General features: G+C 48.6%; 1 long non-coding RNA gene across 2 annotated transcripts in view; it reads right to left on the bottom strand.

Moving 5' to 3' along the window:
* LOC119249233 (uncharacterized) overlaps nucleotides 1–20,751 on the bottom strand; it is a 166,457-nt gene that overhangs the window by 14,982 nt on the left and 130,724 nt on the right. For both annotated transcript variants that reach the window (XR_008552474.1, XR_005126104.2), the window contains one exon: nucleotides 1,281–1,362. This is a non-coding gene — a long non-coding RNA (uncharacterized LOC119249233). The remainder of the gene's footprint in view (nucleotides 1–1,280; nucleotides 1,363–20,751) is intronic.

Raw genomic sequence — 20,751 nt, 5'->3', positions numbered from 1 at the left:
CCATGGTCAGAGGGCCCCTACATCTACAGATTCATAATCTAGCCCACTGTGACATCCAACATACATAATATGACCTCTGCATACCTCCCCCAACCCCTGAACATTCCAGTCTTTGTTGAAGGATCCGATACACAGTTGCCAAATAAACAGGTGAGTGCAGGAATTTCCACCACTGCAGGCTTTCCTTTTTTTTTTTTTTTTTTTTTTTTTTTTTTTAACACTTTTTTTTTTTTAACACTTTTTTTTTTTTATTTATAGAGGCATGTTTTTATTTATTTATTTATTTGTTTGTTTGTTTGTTTTGTTTACACATGCACTGGGTACAGTCAGAAGCGCGGGAGGGCGAGAGAATTCACCAGAGCCAGAGCGGGGAGCAGAGCAGGCAGAAGGACCGAAGTACACTGCTGAGGGGAGCAGCGGGCGGCAGGAGAGGTCTGCGCGCCGTGTGGGACCCTCCTCCGGTGGCCGGGGAGCAGCCGGGGATCGAACCGCTGCGCCGCAGAGGTCACCGGCAGCTTCGCAACCCAGCGCTCAACCGCTGCGCCACCGGGGAGGCCCTGCAGGCTTTCCTTTTAATGATGGAATAAACCAGAGAGGTAACCGATTTAAAGTAGAGCAAGGGAAAAAAAAAAAAAAAACAAAACAAAAAACAATTGGGCTAATTGGACAAACTTGGCAAACCACCAGCATTCAGTGTGACATCTCCAGAGTACAGGAGAGGAGGATTCTGAGAAAAGCAACTGCACAATTTGAAATGTGACTGGGACACTGATACCTCTTGGAAAATATGTCCCCAGGGAGACTTTACATCTTAACCTGAAGAAAGGGTGTGGTGAGGAGCAGCGAGGCCACCTAAGGCCCCAGGTCAAGGCACAACTCAGCTCAATCCTGCTTGGGGGACAGGTCCCTCCAGCGACAGCAGCAGTGAATGTTCAAGGTTGATCCCTACAGATCTTCATGCCTCACTACTGAAGGCTGTGACTAGAATCTGATATGAGGGAAGGCCCCCAGAGAGCCCGCAGGAGGCTCACCAGCCTTTGGGAGCCCAGAGCTGACCTGGTCAATGTGGATGGCGGGGATGGCGGTGGCGTGGGAAGGTGGATACTGCATCACCCACTTGGGTCATGGTTAACACTGATAGAAAATTCAGTCGCTGTCTCGTCATCTTCCCCTCTTCCCAGGCCAATGTCATGACCCTGAGGTACTACATGGTCACAAAGTGGATTCTGCCAACTGCCAGCGAATGTTATGAACAGTGGTGCCCAGTGGAGACCACCTACCTCCACATTCCAGGCTCTGACAATGACCCAGTGAAGCTCCCACAATGGAGCTGTTTCTTCCCTCAATGCCTCAGTCTCTCATCTGTAAAACAGAGATTGTTGGGATATTTAATGAAAAAATCTACTCAGGGATGTGCTTATCATGTCTGTGACACTTTGTACCTCTGTTTCAGCTGTCAAACAGGAGATCTAATGACCCTCCACAAAGTTCTGACTCTGCAATCCTAAAACCTAACATCTGACCACAGCTTATTTCTTCCCAGCTCTTTGATGGTGTGCCATCTTTTGTCTGACCTTATCATGATCTCCAGTGGCTTGAGGTGTGCTCTAACTTCATCACCTCCCTGCTTGATCCTTTTCTTCATCCCACCAGTATCATCCATCACTTTAATCATTCTCCAGGTCCTTTCTCTAATAGCTCCTTTCACAGATGGGCAGACCAACCATCTATCCATGTTGCTACCCCACAGGACCTCCCGCCACTCCCGTGCTATAGAGCATGGCCCAGCTGTGCCGTCTTGGGTTCTATCCCAGTTGCGGATCAACACACATTGGCCCCAGGTAGGTGCTCTCCATTGCTCTGAGTAGACCTGCTCCAGTGTCCTCAAGCTCCCAACCCTACCTCTCTCCCAGTCTCACAGCAGAACACCTCGCTTCCTACTTCAAAGTGATCGCAGAAGGGAAGTGTCAAGTCCATTAATGTTTTCTTCTATCACCTACATATGTAGACATCTCCACATCATCCTGCTCAGAGGAAGATATAGCTGGTCCTGCCATCTCTGTGACACAGCTTGCTCAGGAGGCTTGCCTGTCATGTCTACCTGCAGTGCAGCCAGACTTTCCTCACCAAAGCCTTGTTCCCTCAGCATATGCACAAACTCAGACTTTCCATGCCTTAAAAAGAAAAGAAAAATATCCCTCCAGCTTCTATCTCCTTCCAGATCCCTCCCCCTGGCTCTGCCACCTGATTCCCCATGCAATCCTCTAGGAAGGTCAATACCAACTATGAAGTTGCACTTGGCTCCCTTCTCCTAAGAACTCAAGGTTCCATCCACTCTGGGGGCATCCCTGGTGGTGCAAGAGGTTAAGCACAGCACTGTAAAGCTGCGGACGCAGTTACTGCAGCACGAATTCCATCCAGGGAGCTGACCAACATGGCACAGCAGACCTCTCCTGTCTTGCCTGCTGTTCCCCTCAGCAGTGTATTTCAGTGAATCCACCTGTTCTGCTCCCCACTCTGTCTGGTGAATCCTATCACACTCACACCTCTGGTCTATACCCCAGTTCTTGTTTGCATCAATAAATAACTCTTTAGGGGAAAATAAGTTTCATCCACTCTGACCCTATCTGCTTAACAGTTTTAAATCCTCCCCATCTCGCCATCTCATTCACAGTGATGTGTTCTGATCTTCCAAATTTGCTCAAGGACATCAAATTAATACCCCCTCGACCTGGTTTCGACTCCATGATAAAGAAGGAAAGTAAGAGTATTTTTCTCCTTGTGCAGCATTCCAAAATATTTCCATTGCTCTGCAGGGTAAGATCTGGTCTCCTCTCCTCCCCAAGATATGCTTGGGGCACAAGGAAGGCCTTCTATTGTCTGGTGGCAGTGGCCATGGCCACAGTCAGGCTTACTCAAGTGTCTGGTGACAGAGACTCTAGTTGCTGATGAGCTCCCCTCAATCTGGGTGTGTATCCATTTCCCTCGTATAAAATGCTTTAATTGAGAGATAAGTTATTCCAAACTTTCAGAGGAAATTCATCCAATGTGATTCAAATGGGAATATTTTAATAGCACAATGGAAATGTCATCTTCAAGAATAATTTTCAGGTGGCTATTTCTTGAGTCAATTCTCCTGCTGTCTAAGGCATCCCTCAATGGAGAAGGTGTTATGAGGGATAACTTTGCAGGATCTAGATGTTGTCTTAAGATGTTTGCAAGTCCAGGGTCAAAGGGTCCTTCCTCCTACCTGACAGTGGTTTAAACCCACTACCCTCAGTTCCCAGCATTCTGACCTAAGCATATGGGGTGGTCTTGATTATACTCCTTTCAAAATGAGGGCCCTGACATTTAAAAACAAAGAGGAGATGCATTTTCCAGAGGTTCCATGTGCAGTGTCTATAGCAGAGTTAAAATCAAAACCCATTTTGTTTTGTTTTGTTTTTTGTTTTGTTTTGTTTTGTTTTTAACCACTACGGTGTAGGGTGTCTGTCCATAGGTGTCTAGGGTCCACAGGTGTGTATGCGGCAGCAGCCACTGAAATCAAGGCCTGGGGGCCACAAGCAACCTCACAGTTGCCCAATGAGGGGGAATGAAGGGAGAGGCATAGGGACAGGAAGCACCAGGCCCCAGGGAGCTCCAGGTGAAGAGGAAACAGGCCGAGCTGAGTTCTGGCTAATGCGGTATGCGTCCCTGGGCTAATTGAAGAAGCGCTGAGTATCCTGTCTGCGTCAGTCCTCGAATAGCAAGCACCAGGCACTCAGATAACTACTCCCCACCAGCTTTCTACAGAGCCAGTTAACAATTCTGCACCACTCCAAGACTCCGGTGGCCAGTCAGTGCCATGCTAAATTGCTCCCACCATCCAAGCCAAATGCACAGTGCACTGACACTGTTGGCACAGCATGCAGCCCAGCATGGGTGTGCCTGCCTTACACAAGTGTGTGTGTGCACATAAGCTTTGCACAACATGCTTTTCTAATTATGCTCTAAGAACCCATGAATGACCCAGTCACTCAACCTCAAAGTGAAGACTCAATTGCAGTCCTGCTTTCCCAGAAGCCCGCAGGGCCTTGTCAGCCTCCTCCCTATGAATGTCTCACTCTCCCCACTCCCCATTTCCCCAATGTTGGCCCAGAACCTCCTAATCCCTCAACTGGAATATGTCTCCCTGATACTTCTCCGCCTTTCCATGGAACCACCAGGGAGGTCTTTCGAAAACAAGTTATAAGCACACAGCTCCTCTGCTCCACCTCGTCCAGTTCCATTGCCCACAGCAACGTATCTCAGTCCTTTTGCTTACCGATCATTGAAGACTAACCATTCATTGATTCATCTACTTAACAACTATTTACTGGTTATCTGATTCATGTCAGGCACAGTTCTAGGCACTTGGCGTAAATCAGAGACAATGGCTCCTGCCACCAAGGAGCTTTCATTCTAGTTGATGGAAAAACAACAGATAATATAATAATAATAATAATAATAATAATAGGGCCTCCTCGGTGGTGCAGTGGGTTGAGAGCAGAGTTGTGGGGCTGTCCGCAGCCTCTGCAGTGCGGGTTCGATTCCCTGCCGGCCAGGGTGATGTCCACATGGCACAGCAGACCTCTCCTGTCTCACCCACTGCTCCCCTCAGCAGTGTATTTCCATCCGTCTGCTTGTTCTGCTCCCCGCTCTGTCTCTGGTGAATCCTCTCACCCTCATGCACCTCTGACCTGTATCCCAGTTCTTGTATAAAAATATATATAATTTTAAAAAAAAGTTTAAAATAATAATAATAGTCATGATAACTATTCAAACTATAGCATATGTTAGAAGGTGGTGAGTGCTATGGGGAAAAGAAGCTGGAGGACAAGGAAAAGAGATCTGGAGTACTGGGGCATAGGTGGGTTGAGGGGTGCAAGTGTCAACTGAATGGTCAGAACAATCCCAACTGAGAAAATGACACTGGAACAAGACCTTGAAGGAGATGGGGCTGCGAATCTCAAGACTATCTAGGGGAAGATAAACTCTCTGGCAGTGAGAAGAGCTTGGGGAAAGGCCCTGTGGTTGAAATATACTTGAAGGGTTAGAGAAACTGCAAGAAGGCCAATGTGGGCAAAAGAAAGTGAGTAAGAGGAAGAGGCGCAGAGGAATGGCATACAAGAGGGGCAGGGGCCAGATCATGCTCCTCTGTCATCCCCTCTGCCACCCACTGGCACCCTTTCTCTGACGCTTGTCACTGTCCTAACTTCCCAAGCAGGGCGGGTCCTCATGCTTCCCGATCTATGTTCTCATGCTGTGCCGGACTGATCACCAAGCCTCCTGCACCCCAAGATCATCCCCTCCCTGTGTACCTGTAACCTTGACCAAAAGCCATTCTAGCGCAGAAAACACAGAAATGCAATTGGCCATCTCCTGCCTCTGTCACCTGGGGACTAAGTTCCTCTACAGAAGAACTGCTATCATCTCATGATGCTCTTTTTCACCTAGGGAGCACCACATGGTCATCAACAGCAAAGGCACTAGAATAGGTGGGTAGGAGAAGGCGTGCTGGAAATGATTGCCTTGGCTGAACATTGAGATTATCTTGGCCAAACATACACTAAACTTCCTTGGGTCTCAGTTTCCCTTTCTGTAAAATGAATACAGTAATTTCAGGCCCCCCTATCTTTCAGAGTGATTTTGTTAGTCAAAACAGAATGGTAATGGCCAAAGCAATGGAGAGGAGCTCACCAAGGTCATCATTTTAACTCCTGTTGCTGTTAGCAAACCTTTTGTGCTAGATAAAGAGAGGCCTCTGGTTCCAGCCTCACCCCAGTTGTGTGCCCTGGTTTGCAACAGAGGCAATAATATGATAAGGATTATTTGGTATTGCACATGACTTGTTTGCAAAATATTAAAGGGGATCCTGACTCCCCACGAGTGATGAATTAGGTGGGTCCCTGGATCCATTTCTGGCTGGCCAAGTGTAGCAGGTCTGAGCCAGGCCTGCCGTGGGACTGCCAACAACCCCTCCCCAGCCCATCGCCATCCCCACACATTGTCAAAAAGGCATCCTGATGGATAGAGCTCCTGCATGCCACAAGGTAAGTGTTTAAATCTTTTATAAGACAGTCAATGGCCTTTATAAACCCTCAGACAAGAATTACACTGTGTCTGAGCTGAGGCTGAAAGTCAATGGGAAATTGATTCTGTCTAGCTGGTGCTGTTTCAAGGAGGCGGCTTTCTGGGTGCCTTCGGGACCAAACATGCCATGTTCCGTGTGCTCCCAGACCCTGGCGTGTCACACAGGAGCACACAGAGACACCCAAACCTATCTTAGGGTAGCCACGCTCCCAACACAGGAAGCCCTCACAAGGTATCAACCAGGACCAGGGGTGGTTACAAAGCATGTTACTTTACCAGGAATTGATGCCAGAACCAACCCGATGCCACTGCCTACACCCGGCCGGGAAGCCAGAGGATGATAAATGGCCATTGATCTGGCAGCCACCACGGGCCAGGGGCGGGGGGAGCACACCTGCAATTACTCTCCTCTGCTAATGATTCCATTAGCCATTGGATCAAACACAGAGGATGTGATGATGCTGTGGTTATTTCTCTGCCAATACCCATCGGCTTAATCCATACTGTCTGCCAAGGGGGCACCAAAACAGGAAACAAAGACCCCCTATTTGGACTGGGGGGTGCAAGACCCTGCCATGCCCACAGGCCTGGCTCCACCAAGGACAGCTCTGCTCAGAGGGAACTGGGTGGACTTTGGTGAGTAAACCCAGCAGCTCCCAACCTGGGAGGCAGTAGGGTACAGTGGAATAAATTCCAAGTTTGGAATCAGGCACGCCTAGAGTTTAAAACCTGGCTCTATAACTTCCTGAGCAACCTCAAAGGAATCCCTAGCCTGCCTGGGGGCAGCTGCTTCATGTGTAATCCAGGGTGATGATCATCCTGTTTCACAGGGCTGCCCGGAACATGAAAAGTGACACACAGGGTTCAGCGTGGGCACTCAAAGGCTCTGCATTCTGCTCACCAGCCAGCGCTGAACCCAGAATAGCAGGAAGCAGAAGAGCTCCCTCTTAGAGGCAGGTGACGCAGAATCAAGCCACGAAAATGCTAACTCAGCCCTCGGTATTGCCCGTGCACTAGAAACTAGAACCAACGTTCCACACGTCACCCTGAACCTTCCCCACGCCATGTCACAGGCAAGGATGCAGTACTCTGAGAAGTCTTCAGTGCTCCAGGCATCCAACAAGAGCAAACACTGTGGATGTCCGCTGCAGGACTACTCTGTGCCCAGCACCCTCCGAGGTTGCAGGCTTGGAGGCTGCGCAGGACAGATGCTCAGGACAGATGCTGCTCCAAGGTCCTGCTATGGCAATGCCTAGAGCACAGTCAGAATCTCCTGGGGCAAGTGCTGGACCTCCTGTGTCCCCTTCCCTTCCCCTTGCAGGAACTGCTCCTCAGGGAAGCATTATGTGCCCAAGCTCCATTCATTGTCTTTTAACTTCCCCAGTCCCTCTGGCTTTTACAGATGAGACCTTTTCAAGGCCACACAGTGAGTGGGGGAGGAAGAAGCAACCTTGCATGGAGCCCAGCAGAATTTCAGGCCAGAGCCATTCTCTTCACGGGTTGCTTGTTTTCCGGAATATTGCACTTTATCCTCCAGCCCGAGTCGATGTGGTGAACAGCGGGAGGCAGGCAGAAGGAGGTTCTCCATGCACTTGAAACATTCAAGCCCAAGAGGGAAGAATCCTAGTCAGACTCAGATAAAGGAGAGGAATGGACACAGCCCAGCAGCCCTACTCCCCTCTTTTTGGTTAAGGAACGCCATCGGTAACTGATCACCAAGTATCTTTGAACTAAAAGGAGCTTTATTTGAAAACCCTTTAGGGTGCCAGGGAAAGAATCTTTTTCCACATCAGCAGTCTACCCAAGGCAGACTCGCAAAGAAGAGCAAATATCACCGGCTGCGCCAGAGGGGCGGGAGTGGGAGCGGCACGCCGGTGGGATTATTAAGGATGTGGTCAGGCAGGAAAGGCCGGCAAGGAAGAGCCTCCCTGTTGTCAGACAGAGTCACAAATAAACACTTGCTGACAGCTGGAAATTCAGCTCTTAAACCCCGCAAAATGAGAAAAACCTGGTATGGTCAGAAAGGGCATATTGTCTGACAGGGCGAGACCACAGAGATTCAGGCCAAGAGCCACTCAGGCATTTACGTGAACACAGAGCATGAGAGGCTGGGAGCTCAGCCTCAGTCTTGCCTACCTGGAAAATGGGCATAAAGCAAAGACCCAAGCACTTCGAGGTGGTGTTTCTGGGCTGCCGGAAAGAAGCCCAGCATCTACAGGTCTTCTCATCCATAACAGCACACGTCTGCATGCCAGGCACGGGGGCTCTCAGCTATGAATGGGAGAGGCTTGCTTCCTGCCATCAGCGGGATTGAAAATTTAACCCAGAAAACAAAGATGGAAGAATGCAAATTTCAGGAGAGGTGGTGGCCTGGCATGTCCACGAGGCCAAGGGAGGAGAGAGAGGGCTCCAGAGAGGGCAGCGGAGGACATGAGGGCTAAGGAAGCCCTGGCACAGGAGGCAGCCTGCTCCACATTGGGAGCTAGGCAAATAAATGGTAACTATATTGAGGATAACGACGTTTTTCATGGTCAGAGAAGGACTTACAGTGTGGAATGGGAGATTGGAATTGCAGGTGCTGAGGCAATGGACTGGAAAAAAGGTATTGGTATAAATTGGTATTTTAATCATATATACACAAATAGATATGGAAGTCTATATAAATAGGTGGTTATCAGCCAGAGTGACTTTTGTCCCTGAGGGGACAACTGGTTTTGCGTGGAAATATTTTGAAATAACTGTGGACAAAGGGGTGTCTACTGGCATAGAAATGGGTACAAGCTAAGGAATGCTGCTTAACATCCTATAATACACAAGGCAGCTTCCTCAACAAAGAACTATCCAATCTAAAATGTCAATAGTTTCGTGGTTAAAACCCTGATAGAGAAATGTGTGTGTAGGGGGGGAGGGGTTCCCTGGTGACACAGGGGTTAAAGACAGTGTAACCAAGCTATTGCCAGCCACTGAAGCACAAGTTCGAGCCCCAGCCTGGGAGATACCCACATGGCGTGGCAGAGCTCTCCTGAATCACCTGCTGCTCCCCTCAGCAGTATACTTCAGTCAGTCTGCCTATTCTGTTCCCCGCTCTGTCTCTGGTGAATCCTCTCACTCCCTGCACCTCTGGCTTACACCCCAGTTTTTGTATGCATATATATAAAATATTTTAAAAAAATGTGTGTGTGTGCATGAGTGTGTGTGCACACACCTGGATGGATAGATGGATGGATGGATGGATGGACAGACAGGGTGGGGGAGAGAGAAAGAAAAGTAGAAAGTGAGAGAGAGAGAGAGATTTCCCAGCTTAGTCAACTGAGCAGAAGAACTGACACCCCAATAACTATGGGCACATCCATTGTCCAGATCTTGGTTTCTAGACACAACAGTCCCCTTTTATCTATAGGGGATACATTCCAAGACACCCAGTGTCTTGGAAACCACAGATAGTACCAAACCCTATACATGCTAAATTTTTCCCATGCAGATGTACCTATGATAAAGTTTAATTTATAAAGTAGGCGCAGAGAGTTAAACAGACATAACTATTACTAAAATAGAACAATCATAGTACTACACTGTAATTAAAGTTGCATAACTATAGTCTCTCTCTTTCAAAATATTATTGTACGTAATACTTCCAGAGGGAGAGGAAGAGGAGGGGGAGGGGAGGGGGAGGGGAGGGAGGGGAGGAGGAAGAATACACCAGAGAGAGCTCCTCTGAGCCCAGCTTTCCACTTTAGTCACTCCAGGGACCAGGTGATTTGGATAAAGTTGTTCCCCAAAAAACCAGTTGTGTGTGGGGGCAGGGGGGGCGCAGGGGGTCTTCTTTCGGGACCAGACATAAAGTCACTGGTCAAGTCATTGCCTAATCTTTTTGAAAAAAATAAAATTCTTATTTGAATTAAAAAAAAAAAAAACACAACTTTTGACTTTAACCTTCAGAGACTAAACACAAAATGAAAAAGCTATCAATTTCCACCTATTATGTGCCTTAACTTCTTTGAGAATGAGATCTTCCCCTTGGCACTTATAGTTACCGGAGTAGTTTCGACATTCAACTTCAGACCACCAGGTCGCCTGAAGTGAACAGTCCTACATCATGGTGGGTGTCACTGCGCATTCGGCCTCCGTTGCTTTTATTTCATGGGCTCTTTTGTTGACATTGAGGTTCAAGGCCAACAAAAATAACTTGAGAGTTAGGATCAAATTAGTCTGTGCTGGTCAACACAATAAAGGCAACAGAATCCAACAAAGAGGGAGACATGAAATCTTAGGCAGCTGTCCCACCTTATTCAATGTCACATAACCACTGTGTGGTCCACCTGGGATGCCAAGTTACAGATCCTGAACAATTAAGACTGGAAATGACTCAGACTTAGGGCTTGCAACTACTAGACTGCAAGCTCACTGAGGGCAGAAACCATGTAATCTCCAAGCCCTTAGTTAGCCCATGGCTCCTATAGGACCCACAGACATTTTTTTTTAGGGAAAGAAAGTAATGATTTCTAATATTATTTTAGTGGCATTGTACTTACAAAAATATCCACTTTACAACATTTTTATTTGCATTTAAAATAAATTTCTTGATGGCCAAGCCCCAATGGTCCTATGCACGTGTTTACTACACAGAAGATACCTAGCACTGTGATAATTAATCAGTTGGCATTGACTGAAGCTCTTAATGAAATGAAGCATGAACTGTTTGAGAAAGCAATTGAGAGCCATCATCCATGCCATGAATCATCTCTTGAATGCACATTTATTAAATCAGAATTCATAACTTTGATATTTTATCTAACAGGTGTGTTACCCTTTCGAGACTCGATTGGTGGATGAAAAAGACAGATGTTGCTGGAACTAAATTGGAGGAGGGACGGGGGAGGGAGAGACCAGTCAGACATCAATTAAAGGGAGTAGGCAGTGAAACGCCATTACCCAATGTTTGGGTTAGGAGCAATCTATTGTCTTGACATAAAAGTCAAAGAAACCTTTGCAAGTGAACAGGCACCAAAGTAGAAGGCCATACTGGAGGTTTTGGGGGTCACCTGAGAGCAGGCAGGTGCCATGATGGCCCAGAGGACAGCAGTGTGCTTAGGGGTCACAGAGCAGATGGTGATTAAGGGGAACTTCAGTCAAATGAATCAGATTCATGCAAAACCCTATTTTTTACTTCTGGAGGGTGCCAGAGCACTGGAGGGGATTCAGAATCCTCTCCCATGTCCAGGCTCTTCAAAGGCACCTGCTCCTTTTAATGGAAGCAAATATATATCATATCAATGTCACATCCCACAACTATTGTCCCAGCACCTCTTTGGGTGATCAAATGAAAGTGGATTGAGAAGCGTGTGAAGATGTTTAGCTCTTTTGACTGCTGGCGGCAGTAAATTGGTGGATCAAGGTGACATCGTCCCCCACGGCGCACAATTGCAACACTTCTTAGATTCTCATATTCATGAAAGCAGACCTGGAATCCTTCTAGGCAGCCCTCTTGTGCAGAAAGTAAAGGAGACCTTCCCTTTGAACTGCTTTGACACAATGTGGCCATTCTCCTCCAAATCCTTTCAAGCCCACCCTTTTGTCAGTCAGAATTATGGTGCAGCTGCTGACTTACATTCCTGTGGAATATTCAGGAACTTTCTTTGCACAGACCAACACTAAATAGTAACTTTTCTCCATTGTCACCTGATTCAATTGCTGTAACTGCAGCCACAAGGCAGTGACAAGAGTGAATTAGAACATCGACACTTTTAGAGAAAAATCACCATCTCGGTCCTCAAATAACAGTAGCCTCTCCCTTTCATCGATGTTTTAAGCAAAGGAGATTCAACTCTAAAACCCAAAGCAAATAGATGAAAATGCATGTGGTTGGAACAAGGCCAGAACTGCCAGTGGAAACAACACATGCATTCTGCCAACCTCTTTTCCATTTCTTTCTTTTTAAGAAAACAAGAGGACTGGGCTTTCTACAGGACACCAGGCATTTGCCATCAATCCCTTGTGTTCAACTAAGATTGGCACCAGGAAGGAATTTAAGTCATAGCAGCACTGGCCTAGCTCGGTGATTCTTACAATCCTTCAGTCCTATAGCCCTTCTGACACCTGGTAGTAGAATCCCAAGATAGGACACAAAACCTACCTTAACTTTGAGTTCACATCTACAGCCCCCAGAGGAGGAAGCAAGGAAGAGGGCCTTGCACCTGGCTGCCATCAGGTCCACAGCCAACGCCACCAACACCCTGAGATGGGACAGTCAGGAGGTCAGGGAGCTCTCCCCACCTGCTGTTCATCCAGCCTTCTCTCCGAAAAATGCTGAACTCAGAGGGCTGGCAGGAAATAAAGCCAAGGGAGACATTTTGTGGACTATTGTTTAAAAAAAGAAGAAAGTAAAAGGACTCCATCTAAAGAAATTAACCTAAAAGCGAAGAGAAGCTGCAAAAAGCCCTCTGCCTTCATTTCAGCACGGCAAGTGCACAGCCTGGCTTTGGAAACGAGCAAACTTCGTGGATACAGGTAGGCGCAAGTCCGGCTCCACCATTAAGGGATCACACCTTGGCGAACTAATGCTTGGCAAGTGCATTCCACCCAGCAGGGACCAGGAGTCATTTCCCATATTCCGGTATTGTTTTTATTCAAGAATTAACAGGCTGATCGATGGTCATTATGTGCCAACTACTAAGCTGAGAACCGAGGGGAAAAGATGAAAAACTGCATGGAGGCAGGGCAGGGAGGAGAGTAGGAACTGTCTCCTCCTCAAGACAGTTACAGACTAGCCTGCTAGAGACAATCGCTCTCTTTCAGTCCCCTCAGTTAACACTATGAAGCTGGCATTGCTATCTTATTTTACAGATAAGAAAACTAAGACTGCGGGGAGGGGGGACCTACCTTGGTGATTAAGTGGCAGAACTAGGACTGAAACCCAGGGCCCTGGGTCTCCGATGATCATGCCTACACACTGTTCCTCTCTCTTTCTCCCTCTTTGGGTTCCCAGCTATAAACAAATGACTTGATGAAATAGGTCCCCTCTGTCTCTACACTATGTCTCTGGTTGGGTCAGACCCTGGGGTTCAAAGCAAATATATACATGTTCCCAATCCTGTGGACATTTAAGCCAGTTCAATTGATCCTGTAATTTGAGACCCAGAGAGAAGGGAATTGCCTGGGGCTACACAGCACACCGATGTCAAGACAAGCACTTGAAGACCAGGGCTCCAGATGCTTGGGTCTTTCCATGTATAAACACAGACACACACACACCTAAACACCTCAAATAATTTCATGTGTCATTTAAGAAAAGACCCACCGAGGAAGAAGGGATGCTGTCTTCTCCCGCCCTCCTTGGGTGCTGAGCATGCACTCTGCTCAAGGAGGGTACCCGTGGAGCCTCAGGGAAGCATTGCTCAGACAATAGGAATCATGGCCCTCCCCCAGGCAGGCAAAGGGACCTAGCCTCATTGGGGTCTAACCGATAAAGCTGGCTCTTTGTTCCCCAGCCACTGGTGGCGGAAGGTGTTAAGAAGCAAGCTGTAAATCAACTGCCACATAATCACGCATTTTTAGAGTTTACTTGTAATTAGTCTATATTCATAGTGCTGTGTGGGTGGAGAAATCTGCACCCAAGGAAACTCAGAAAACCAATGTGTCAAGAGACTGATCTACAAGAACCATATGCCAAGTGACAGACAGCTGACGCCCTCCCGAGGCTGAGCGCCCTGAGAGAGCCTAAGGCCATCCGTGTGCGGACACTCCGTGACACAGCCGATCCTGCTCCCTCCAGATGCACAGCACCTGACCTGGCTCTGTTTTATCTCTCCTGCATCTGAGAAGGCTTCCCCTCAAGAAAGCAAAACTTTCATCAGCAGCACTGACTTCTCAGTCAGGAACAACAATGTGTGGAAAGGGGGAGAAGGGCTGCTAATGAGAATGGAGAGTGCACACCAGCAAGAGGATTGTGCTCACCCCATTTAGTCTTCCTGGCCGCGCCATGACGGACTCACTCTAACACCTGAACAACTTAGGACTTCAGGGTCTCCACTGCGTGAATCAAAGTGGTTCCACCAAGATTGGAGTCACAAAGTCACCTTCTGCAGGGTGGAAATACCAATAAAAATCTGGATACTAAAGGCCCCGGATTTGCAGTTTCCAAACTATATGCATATTAGGTATTTCAGTTGAGCCATGAAAAACTTAAAATTTGACTTCACATGAAAAAATATGACTTCATATACCCAGTGATGTTATATCACTACAATCAGTATGTCACCTCCTCTAAGAAAAGGAAAAACATGCTAATCTGACCCGGCCTGAAAGGGCTCAGCAAAGCTCTCAGGGTAGACCACGGGGTGCCACTGATGCACAAGCTTCACACATATATGGGAGACGGAGGGGGGCTCCTCCACCTTGAAGGCACAGTATCAGGTCAGCCTTCTTGGGGTGACCACGCCCCACCCACAGACACAATTCCATACCTCTGCTTTGCAAGACCCCAAAAGACACCGTGCAGTCAGGACATTGCTCCATCAGCAGAAAAGCGTGTCGAGAATGAATGAATGCACATGACGTAACTGTCTGCACAAGTATATCAGACATTTAGCTGAATTCTGAATGCATCTCCTGCAACTGAAAATGCACCTCCCCTGCCAGAGTGGGTGTCTCATATCTGCCATTCACTGCCTCCCTGATTTGCTTTTCTAGCTCCTCAGCCTCGCCGAAATCCTGGGACATGGTGCATGTTCAAGAAATGAGTTAAGGGCCTCCCTGGTAGTACAAGGGGTTAAGCACTGCACTATGAGGCAATCTACAGCCTCTGCAGCATGAGTTCAATCCCCGGCAGGCCAGAGAGCAACCTACATGGTGAGGCATACCTCTCCTGCCCTGCCCGCTGCTCCCCTCAGCAGTGTATTTCAGTCAGTCTGCCTGTTCTGTTCCCCACTCCGTCTCTGGTGAATCCTCTCACCCCCACATCTCTGGCCTATACCCCAGCTCTTGTGTGTATAAATACATAAATCTCAAAAAAAAAAAAAAAAAAAAAAAAAAAGAAAGAAATGAATGAAACAAGACTTGGGAGAAGTCCACTGTTTTCTAGATTTATTTTGTTGGATGTTTTGCTTCCTCTTTCCTCCAGGGCCTAAGACAATAATTCTCAATCCTGGCCTCAAACTCGCCATCAGACATTTATTTAATCAGTCGGGACATGGAGTTGGGGTGCTTGCAGATTGATTCGGTAGAATCAGCTGGAGAGGTTTGAGAAAAAGGTGATTCTTACCTGCAGTGGGGGCGGGACAGTGGGATTTCCCAGCAGCGTTTCTCAAAGTGTACTTCCCCAGAATAGCCTCAGCATCACCGGGGTACTTGCTAGAAATGCAAATATTGGAGCTTCCTTCCAGATTTACTAAGACAGAGACACAGGAGGAGGGGAGAGGGTTCCTACAAGCCCGCCAGGTAAGCCGGGTATGCCAAGCAAGAGCCAGGCATGCTGAGCGTGAGGACAGCGGTGCTGTGGTCCTGGGCCCTGCCAGGGGGTGGGTGAGCTCCCTTCCTGCCCGGCCTCCACCTGAAGCCTGAGACACAAAGTCTGCTCAGATGGCAGCAGCCACAGCAGCTCCAGGGCATATGTCGCTTTTCTCCTGTTTTTAAAATTGCTACATCTGTACATGCATGAGCTAATAAAAACCTCTCTATCATAGGGTTGAGGCCTTGATTAAGTACTTTGGTGTGCCCCGATACTTCCCTACCTTCTCTGGCCAAGCCAGATGTACCCCTGAAGAGGGCAGGCAGACACCCCAACTCCCATCGCCCACCTGGAACCAATCAAGATGTCCTATGCAACCCCTCATTGTCTTTCCAGGCTCTCCGGACTATTCCTTCAGCCAGGGGTCCCCCCTCTTCACTGCCTTTTTAAATTTACAATCTCTCCTCACCTCAGCCTCAGGTGCATGCAGCATGTAGGTGAAACTCTGCAGAGGCCACTCCCTGGGAAGGGCCAAGGCCTGAGCCGCTGCTCAGCCTGAAGCTGTAAAAACTTGCCACAGGGGAAAAGGGGAGGGGGCGGGGCCCCTCAGACAGACTGAAGGGCAAAGCAGGGCCAACAGAGGAAAGCAGTGTTCCCCATCAGCTGAGAGGAGAAAGTGGGGTGTCAGTATCAGACAGACCAGCTGCTAGTTCAGCTCCCGGACCACCACTGAATGGCCGCACCATTCTGTGTCTAGGGCAGTTTGCCCATCTGTACAGCCAGAGACGTGCCACGGCCCATCGGGACAGTGCTCAGTGATACATGACAATATCTGAGGTTATCTTGTTTTTCCCCAGGTCCTTGCAAAATGTCAGGAAGGAAGGGAGGGAGGGAGGTAAGGAGGGAGGGAGGAGTGAAGGGCCATAATAAAAGGGCACACTTTTCTCATTCATCTCAGATCGCATTCTCAGCCCTTGTGGGCCAGTCCAGAAAGCAGGAAAAGCCATACACACTTCACCTACCTAGTGGGGCTGGGAGACTTTTCAAGACACTTGTATTCGGGGGAGCTGGGTAAGCCAGTGATGGAGGCCCTGGGCCGGGAGGGGATGAAGAAGAGAGAGGGAGAAGACAAGGAAAGCATGACCAGGTGGCACAACACAGGAAACCAATCAAAGCTGCAACGGCAGTGGCCGTCAACAGGTCTCAGGCGGCTCTATTCTGTGCACAGGTGAGGGACCGTCTCCATCTCCAGCACCTCAAAGTCTCTGAAGAGGTCTCTAAGGGGTGGGAACCAAGGCACAAAGAAACCCTCCCGGATCACACGCCACCAGCAACATATGTGCACAATTTGAGGGGGGTGGCACTGCCCCCACCCCAATAGCTCACCTGTCCTCTCTTAGAATCTTGGCTGAGATGCCAGCCCCTGGGCGCTGTGTCCCTGGGAGTAAACCAGCAGTGATGACCCCACCCCCACCGTGTTGTTGCAGGGATTAAATGCATCGATTGACTTGTAGAACTTAACACAGAGCCTGAAACCTAACAGGAGCTCGATAAATGGTGGCTGTGACAAGAAGGCAGATGAGGACCAGGAGCAGGGAACTCGGCTGGTGTCTTCCTCCCTAAACTGTCTCAACACCCAGCCACAGTGGATACCTCATGGCATTCACAGAGTGGGCCTGGCTGAAGGCATACAGGCAGGCCTGCAGCCGGAGGGTCTGCCCAGATCAGAATGAGCCCAGCCTTGCCTCTTAGGGGTCTGAGCTCCATCTTGGCCTGGCCGGCCTCATCCAGTGAACTTAGCCCAGCCCAGTGAGAGGCTCTCAGCACAAGACTCTGAGGGGGTGTCCCCAAGGCTGCTGGCATCTCCCTCCCTGGTGAACCCCACTGATCTGATGCCATCTTGCTGTCCCTGCATGGCTGGCACTCCCCACACCATGCCTTAGCATCTGTCAACCTGCAGGGCACGGCGGGACCTGGCTTAAGATTTTTACTCGGTGCCAGAGTGAGGGCAGATAGGGGTTTCACTCATTTTGGTGTACTAGGCTGCCTGTCTGATCTCTGTGCCCACGAGCTACGTTCTCTGGTCACTTCGGCCTCTGCCCAAATTCCCACTGGGGATGTCCACAGGGAACAGAGCAGCCTTTCATTAACCAAATGGGGCAGGAATTTCCTGCATAGTTCCAATCAGTGCACATTCTTGAGCCAAATACCCAACAGGCTTTTGAAGGATTTCAAAGGCAGCATGACTAATGTAATGTTTTGATTGGGAAGCGAGGAGAGAGTTCTCAGCAACCCACTCTTCTTAATTACATGAATCAAACACCTCCTCGAGGGTAGCCAGGGAGCCTGTGTCAGCCTTTGGTTCCCAGCCCTCCTATCCTGCCCACTGACCAGCACAGAGAGGCCAGTGCCTGTCAAATGAGTAAGCACAGGAGCTACAAGTCCACCTGCTTGGGACAGCAGATTTTATGTGTGATTCTATAGTGCTGATTCTTAATTTCTGCTCCTGGTCCCAGATTCCTTATGTAAATCTTTCAACTATTGTTCACCTCGAAATTTCAATGTGCTTCGAATGACGGATCAGCTCGGGAGGTGCCAGGCTTGCCCATTGAAGCCCCATTCAAGTTCAGGGGTGGGGGAGGGGTAAAAGAAGGGGATTTCAAACTTGAAAAGCCAGTAATATTGTAAAAGCCAAGGGTGTTGAGGTCCAGGGTCCAACAACATCACAGGGCACAGCACTCCAGTGCCCATTTCCTTCCCTCCCCCAGCCAGCCCTTCCTCCTCCTTGCCCCCAATCACCACAATTTCCCTTCCACAAATCAGCCTTTGCCAAGTACTTCCATGCATGCTGTTTGGTTCTTGGTCGATCTGTATAACTGAGACCTTCCCCAATCTCTTCCTCCTACCCCAAGACAGCTGTGTTTCCAAATGTCTTCCAGATTGACCTCTGCCAGGAACCAGGACATCTATAGGCAGAACTAGCCCCTTTCTAGTACAACCCTCACCCACCCCTCCAACACTCTCTCTCCACCTAAATTACCATTACCTGAATGCCTACTATGTGCCAGGGGAAGGGAACTAATAGCTTCACTGAGCACCTCTCCAGGTTGTTGTTTTGTCTCCTTGCACCCTGTTTCATCCTGCTCTGCAGACATCATAATTATTCCCATTTTCCAGCGAGTCTCCAGAGGCTGAGGGAGGCTGACGGCTGCTCAAGGGCCCACTCTAAGTGGTATCAGCCCTCACCGGCTCTGGGCTATCTACTGCACCCTCAGACCCCTCCTCACCTGTCCAAAATCTGCCCATCACACCCTATATGAATGAGTATACCCTCTGCATTAGCCAGAAGCCCAGGGAAAAAAGAAATGACACTCAAAGGGGTCATTCATGAAGGAATGGGCAGGGTAATAGGGGCCGCCTGCAGGGATGGTTTGGGCAGGTCCCCAGAGCTTGTGACAGCAGGAACCATCACCACCCCAGACCTAAAAGGGGGAGCAGAGTGGGAAGTGACCAGAACCCAGAGCCAGAACTGGACACAAGACTGTGGTAAGGGCCTTGGGACTTTATGTGAGTAGAGGCAGCCAGCTCCGGACACTGGGGGGAAGAGGCTTGCTCTCCCCCGATCTCCCTCTCTCTGATCTCCTGTAGATTCTCATCTTTGATCAAAACCAACAGGAAGCCATAGGGCAAGGGGTCCAGATATGTTCCAAAAAGATCCACCTCCCTAGACAAAAAGCAAGTGAAAACTCTGTATCCGTAACACAAAGGACATGTGAAGTCCCACCCACAACTGAATGGCTGCAGGCAGTGTCCACTGCATCAGTCCTCCTCTGAGTTCTCTGATCCCCAAAATCCCTTTTGTAACCACAGCTTTTTCCATAGACCCCTCTCCCTCTGTCAGGGACGGTCTCTTTGCCTTGAGGGTGAATCAAGCCTCATTTCTTTGAGGTCTGAGTCTTTGGTGGCATTTATATTGCATTGCCCAGTGGGCTGGGCCAGGACTTTGCGTGACAAGCACAATCTTCCATCTCACCCCCACATGATGTAGAAGCAACCCAATTCACCATGGCACCTGGACCATCTCCTCATGCCCCTTCTTTGCCTCCTTGCTGAGCTATATCAAGAACCTCAAACATCCATAAGACATTTTAGCTGTAACCCAGAAAAGTAAGAGGAACCTCTTCTTAGGGAGGCACAGGATCATTTACATGAATTACTCCCCATTAAGTCTCAGCACATCCTTGTGAGGTGACTGCCCCTATCCCAGTCAATAGATGGGAAAACAGGTTCAGAGCAATGGATTCACTTTTCCAGTGAGACCCAGCACTGATATTCAGGCCTAGGACATTTCTGAAGTGTGGCTCTTTCGTGGCCCCCACTGTCACCTTCTAACTGTATCTGCCACAGTAACCCTATGAGTTAAATGCCCCTGCCTGGACAGACACACAGACAGACAATCTTTTGGACTGCTAGGGCCCCCTCCCTCAGCAGGACCCAAATACCGCAGAACATGCAGGAGTAAAATGTTCTCTTCATCTTCTGCTTAGGACCTGCCAGGATCCCTTGTCTGGATCAGCCAGCTCAGGAATCACCTCAAGAGGCCTCCACCCCAGCCTGTGCCAGGAGGCCGAGCCTGATAAACAGCAGCCACCTTCAGGGAAGGAGCAATCGAAGATGGAGCCTTCACGATAAATCACCTGCACAGAAGCCCAAAGCCTTTCCCATGCCCCTTCAAATTAAAAGAGTTCCCTCTCCTAATATATTAATTAAAATGAAATATTAATAGCTGACCTTTATTATTTATGGGCTGTTTGGGGAGAATAAAATATTGAGATCCAAAGAGGAATCAATTTCAAGGAAAACTCCCTCTCCAGAGCAAGGCTTGATTCGTGCCACATAATAAAGAGATAAGCTTATCAGCTGCATCAGTTCAGAGACTTCTGCTGTAAATGTTGATTCTGAACCAATAAGAAGATTAGAAGCACTGTCATAAAATATCTCTCCAGGATGTAAATTATTCAAAGCCCTTCGTGGGCAGACACAGGATCTCATGCCTCAGTGAGCCCTGTTCTATGCAACACATTTCATTTATTAAAGCTGGAGAGGGCCTCTGTTGATAAAGCCCCCTAAATAAATGATAACCTTCATCTCCTGCTTCCAAATTATTTCCACGATTAGAATGTGAAATGTTCGTG

The sequence above is a fragment of the Talpa occidentalis genome, unplaced genomic scaffold, assembly GCF_014898055.3.
Source record: "Talpa occidentalis isolate TD23 unplaced genomic scaffold, MPIMG_talOcc4v2.1 talOcc4.17, whole genome shotgun sequence".
Classification (NCBI taxonomy): Eukaryota; Metazoa; Chordata; class Mammalia; order Eulipotyphla; family Talpidae; genus Talpa; species Talpa occidentalis.
This window is presented reverse-complemented; position numbering and strand designations above follow the sequence as displayed.